The sequence below is a fragment of the Cherax quadricarinatus genome, chromosome 86 (assembly GCF_038502225.1).
Source record: "Cherax quadricarinatus isolate ZL_2023a chromosome 86, ASM3850222v1, whole genome shotgun sequence".
Classification (NCBI taxonomy): Eukaryota; Metazoa; Arthropoda; class Malacostraca; order Decapoda; family Parastacidae; genus Cherax; species Cherax quadricarinatus.
The window spans coordinates 5522563-5528562 of NC_091377.1; the positions used below are offsets into that span (position 1 = coordinate 5522563).

At 48.6% G+C, this 6000-nt stretch overlaps 1 protein-coding gene across 8 annotated transcripts in view; it reads right to left on the reverse strand.

The window, feature by feature from the left end:
• Window positions 1-6000, reverse strand: part of LOC138855244 (somatostatin receptor type 5-like) — a 332516-nt gene that overhangs the window by 121585 nt on the left and 204931 nt on the right. The gene's annotated exons all lie outside the window — the stretch shown is intronic.

The window sequence follows — 6000 nt, forward strand, 5'->3', positions numbered from 1 at the left end:
GAGAGCCTGGCCTCGAGAGCCTAGCTTCGAGAACTTGGCTTCGAGAACTTGGCTTCGAGAACTTGGCTTCGAGAACTTGGCTTCGAGAACTGGGCCTCAAAGCCAAATGGGGCTCGAACAAACTACACTACAATAATAAATGTCTTAACTGTACTAATGATGCAAGAACACTGTATCTACACCAAGAAGTGTATCTCTTTCAATATAAATATATATATATATATATATATATATATATATATATATATATATATATATATATATATATATATATATATATATATATATATATATATATATATATATATATATATATATATATATATATATATATATATATATATATATACAAAACAACCACTCTGAAAGAATAGAAAAATTCCAAGCGCTTTCGTGACTACTCACGAAAGCGCTTGGAATTTCTCTATTCTTTCAGAGTGGTTGTTTTGCATATTCTGAAATCACCTGTTTACTGTGATCTTATTGCATATATATATATATATATATATATATATATATATATATATATATATATATATATATATATATATATATATATATATATATATATATATATTTATATATATATATATATATTTATATATATATATATATATTTATATATATATATATATATATATATATATATATATATATATATATATATATATATATATATATATATATATATATATATATACGTCGTGACGAATAGGATAAACTGGCCAATAAGCAAAAACTCATTTAAAATTAAATCCTTAAAGCCTTTCTGAAATTTTCTCTAATATGTTTAAAGATATATTTTTTTCATTTATGTTAATGTATAAATTAATACTTTTGTACCAAAAGAACCTTAAAAAACTCACCTAACCTTATTATAACAAGATCAATTTAATTTAGCCTTATCCAACTAAATATATTTTAGATAAGTTTATGGCTAACACTCCTTACCCAGAGTTACCCTGGGTGGGAGTTACCCTGGACGGCTAACACTCCTTACCCAGAGTTATCCTTGGTGGTTAACACTCCTTACCCAGAGTTACCCTGGGTGGCTAACACTCCTTACCCAGAGTTACCCTGGGTGGCTAACACTCCTTACCCAGAGTTACCCTGGGTGGCTAACACTCCTTACCCAGAGTTACCCTGGGTGGCTAACACTCCTTACCCAGAGTTACCCTGGGTGGCTAACACTCCTTACCCAGAGTTACCCTGGGTGGCTAACACTCCTTACCCAGAGTTACCCTGGGTGGCTAACACTCCTTACCCAGAGTTACCCTGGGTGGCTAACACTCCTTACCCAGAGTTACCCTGGGTGGCTAACACTCCTTACCCAGAGTTACCCTGGGTGGCTAACACTCCTTACCCAGAGTTACCCTGGGTGGCTAACACTCCTTACCCAGAGTTACCCTGGGTGGCTAACACTCCTTACCCAGAGTTACCCTGGGTGGCTAACACTCCTTACCCAGAGTTACCCTGGGTGGCTAACACTCCTTACCCAGAGTTACCCTGGGTGGCTAACACTCCTTACCCAGAGTTACCCTGGGTGGCTAACACTCCTTACCCAGAGTTACCCTGGGTGGCTAACACTCCTTACCCAGAGTTACCCTGGGTGGCTAACACTCCTTACCCAGAGTTACCCTGGGTGGCTAACACTCCTTACCCAGAGTTACCCTGGGTGGCTAACACTCCTTACCCAGAGTTACCCTGGGTGGCTAACACTCCTTACCCAGAGTTACCCTGGGTGGCTAACACTCCTTACCCAGAGTTACCCTGGGTGGCTAACACTCCTTACCCAGAGTTACCCTGGGTGGCTAACACTCCTTACCCAGAGTTACCCTGGGTGGCTAACACTCCTTACCCAGAGTTACCCTGGGTGGCTAACACTCCTTACCCAGAGTTACCCTGGGTGGCTAACACTCCTTACCCAGAGTTACCCTGGGTGGCTAACACTCCTTACCCAGAGTTACCCTGGGTGGCTAACACTCCTTACCCAGAGTTACCCTGGGTGGCTAACACTCCTTACCCAGAGTTACCCTGGGTGGCTAACACTCCTTACCCAGAGTTACCCTGGGTGGCTAACACTCCTTACCCAGAGTTACCCTGGGTGGCTAACACTCCTTACCCAGAGTTACCCTGGGTGGCTAACACTCCATACCCAGAGAGTTACCCTGGGTGGCTAACACTCCTTACCCAGAGTTACCCTGGGTGGCTAACACTCCTTACCCAGAGTTACCCTGGGTGGCTAACACTCCTTACCCAGAGTTACCCTGGGTGGCTAACACTCCTTACCCAGAGTTACCCTGGGTGGCTAACACTCCTTACCCAGAGTTACCCTGGGTGGCTAACACTCCTTACCCAGAGTTACCCTGGGTGGCTAACACTCCTTACCCAGAGTTACCCTGGGTGGCTAACACTCCTTACCCAGAGTTACCCTGGGTGGCTAACACTCCTTACCCAGAGTTACCCTGGGTGGCTAACACTCCTTACCTAGAGTAACCTAACACTCCTTACCCAGAGTTACCCTGGGTGGCTAACACTCCTTACCCAGAGTTACCCTGGGTGGCTAACACTCCTTACCCAGAGTTACCCTGGGTGGCTAACACTCCTTACCCAGAGTTACCCTGGGTGGCTAACACTCCTTACCCAGAGTTACCCTGGGTGGCTAACACTCCTTACCCAGAGTTACCCTGGGTGGCTAACACTCCTTACCCAGAGTTACCCTGGGTGGCTAACACTCCTTACCCAGAGTTACCCTGGGTGGCTAACACTCCTTACCCAGAGTTACCCTGGGTGGCTAACACTCCTTACCCAGAGTTACCCTGGGTGGCTAACACTCCTTACCCAGAGTTACCATGGGTGGCTAACACTCCTTAACCAGAGTAACCCTGGGTGGCTAGAGTTACCCTGGGTGGCTAACACTCCTTACCCAGAGTTACCCTGGGTGGCTAACACTCCTTACCCTGGGTGGCTAGAGTTACCCTGGGTGGCTAACACTCCTTACCCAGAGTTACCCTGGGTGGCTAACACTCCTTACCCAGAGTTACCCTGGGTGGCTAACACTCCTTACCCAGAGTTACCCTGGGTGGCTAACACTCCTTACCCAGAGTTACCCTGGGTGGCTAACACTCCTTACCCAGAGTTACCCTGGGTGGCTAACACTCCTTACCCAGAGTTACCCTGGGTGGCTAACACTCCTTACCCAGAGTTACCCTGGGTGGCTAACACTCCTTACCCAGAGTTACCCTGGGTGGCTAACACTCCTTACCCAGAGTTACCCTGGGTGGCTAACACTCCTTACCCAGAGTTACCCTGGGTGGCTAACACTCCTTACCCAGAGTTACCCTGGGTGGCTAACACTCCTTACCCAGAGTTACCCTGGGTGGCTAACACTCCTTACCCAGAGTTACCCTGGGTGGCTAACACTCCTTACCCAGAGTTACCCTGGGTGGCTAACACTCCTTACCCAGAGTTACCCTGGGTGGCTAACACTCCTTACCCAGAGTTACCCTGGGTGGCTAACACTCCTTACCCAGAGTTACCCTGGGTGGCTAACACTCCTTACCCAGAGTTACCCTGGGTGGCTAACACTCCTTACCCAGAGTTACCCTGGGTGGCTAACACTCCTTACCCAGAGTTACCCTGGGTGGCTAACACTCCTTACCCAGAGTTACCCTGGGTGGCTAACACTCCTTACCCAGAGTTACCCTGGGTGGCTAACACTCCTTACCCAGAGTTACCCTGGGTGGCTAACACTCCTTACCCAGAGTTACCCTGGGTGGCTAACACTCCTTACCCAGAGTTACAAAGGGTGGCTAACACTCCTTACCCAGGTTATCCTGGGTGGCTAACACTCCTTATCCAGAGTTACCCTGGGTGGCTAACACTCCTTACCCAGAGTTACCCTGGGTGGCTAACACTCCTTACCCAGAGTTACCCTGGGTGGCTAACACTCCTTACCCAGAGTTACCCTGGGTGGCTAACACTCCTTACCCAGAGTTACCCTGGGTGGCTAACACTCCTTACCCAGAGTTACCCTGGGTGGCTAACACTCCTTACCCAGAGTTACCCTGGGTGGCTAACACTCCTTACCCAGAGTTACCCTGGGTGGCTAACACTCCTTACCCAGAGTTACCCTGGGTGGCTAACACTCCTTACCCAGAGTTACCCTGGGTGGCTAACACTCCTTACCCAGAGTTACCCTGGGTGGCTAACACTCCTTACCCAGAGTTACCCTGGGTGGCTAACACTCCTTACCCAGAGTTACCCTGGGTGGCTAACACTCCTTACCCAGAGTTACCCTGGGTGGCTAACACTCCTTACCCAGAGTTACCCTGGGTGGCTAACACTCCTTACCCAGAGTTACCCTGGGTGGCTAACACTCCTTACCCAGAGTTACCCTGGGTGGCTAACACTCCTTACCCAGAGTTACCCTGGGTGGCTAACACTCCTTACCCAGAGTTACCCTGGGTGGCTAACACTCCTTACCCAGAGTTACCCTGGGTGGCTAACACTCCTTACCCAGAGTTACCCTGGGTGGCTAACACTCCTTACCCAGAGTTACCCTGGGTGGCTAACACTCCTTACCCAGAGTTACCCTGGGTGGCTAACACTCCTTACCCAGAGTTACCCTGGGTGGCTAACACTCCTTACCCAGAGTTACCCTGGGTGGCTAACACTCCTTACCCAGAGTTACCCTGGGTGGCTAACACTCCTTACCCAGAGTTACCCTGGGTGGCTAACACTCCTTACCCAGAGTTACCCTGGGTGGCTAACACTCCTTACCCAGAGTTACCCTGGGTGGCTAACACTCCTTACCCAGAGTTACCCTGGGTGGCTAACACTCCTTACCCAGAGTTACCCTGGGTGGCTAACACTCCTTACCCAGAGTTACCCTGGGTGGCTAACACTCCTTACCCAGAGTTACCCTGGGTGGCTAACACTCCTTACCCAGAGTTACCCTGGGTGGCTAACACTCCTTACCCAGAGTTACCCTGGGTGGCTAACACTCCTTACCCAGAGTTACCCTGGGTGGCTAACACTCCTTACCCAGAGTTACCCTGGGTGGCTAACACTCCTTACCCAGAGTTACCCTGGGTGGCTAACACTCCTTACCCAGAGTTACCCTGGGTGGCTAACACTCCTTACCCAGAGTTACCCTGGGTGGCTAACACTCCTTACCCAGAGTTACCCTGGGTGGCTAACACTCCTTACCCAGAGTTACCCTGGGTGGCTAACACTCCTTACCCAGAGTTACCCTGGGTGGCTAACACTCCTTACCCAGAGTTACCCTGGGTGGCTAACACTCCTTACCCAGAGTTACCCTGGGTGGCTAACACTCCTTACCCAGAGTTACCCTGGGTGGCTAACACTCCTTACCCAGAGTTACCCTGGGTGGCTAACACTCCTTACCCAGAGTTACCCTGGGTGGCTAACACTCCTTACCCAGAGTTACCCTGGGTGGCTAACACTCCTTACCCAGAGTTACCCTGGGTGGCTAACACTCCTTACCCAGAGTTACCCTGGGTGGCTAACACACCTTAACCAGGGTTATCCTGGGTGGCTAACACTCCCCCCTCCCAAGGACCTCCGTTCATCACGTAATGGAGTGGAAGTCTCCGTCTTGGACCCGATTTTGTGTGGATGATTGTGTCTCCTTGACGTGAGGGGGTAGGAGGAGGGAGAGGGCGAGTGTAGGAGTGATGGCGGGGGGAAGGGGGAGGATTAGTGGAAAAAGGGTGAGATCTAAGGAAGGTTGAAAGGGTAATTTCTAGTAGTAATAGTAGTGTGCTGGTGATGAGAATACAAAGACAGAGGAAATGGGGTGTAGTAGAGTGGGTCAATACAAAAGTTGGTGGCACAGAACTCAAGGTGTAGTAGTAAAGGGTTAAAATAAAGATGGGCAGTATACGGAGAACACTTAGGAATATATTGAAGATCTGAGGATGTAGATGACATATGTAAGATCTACTGAGTGATACAGAGGGATACTGACGTGTTGGA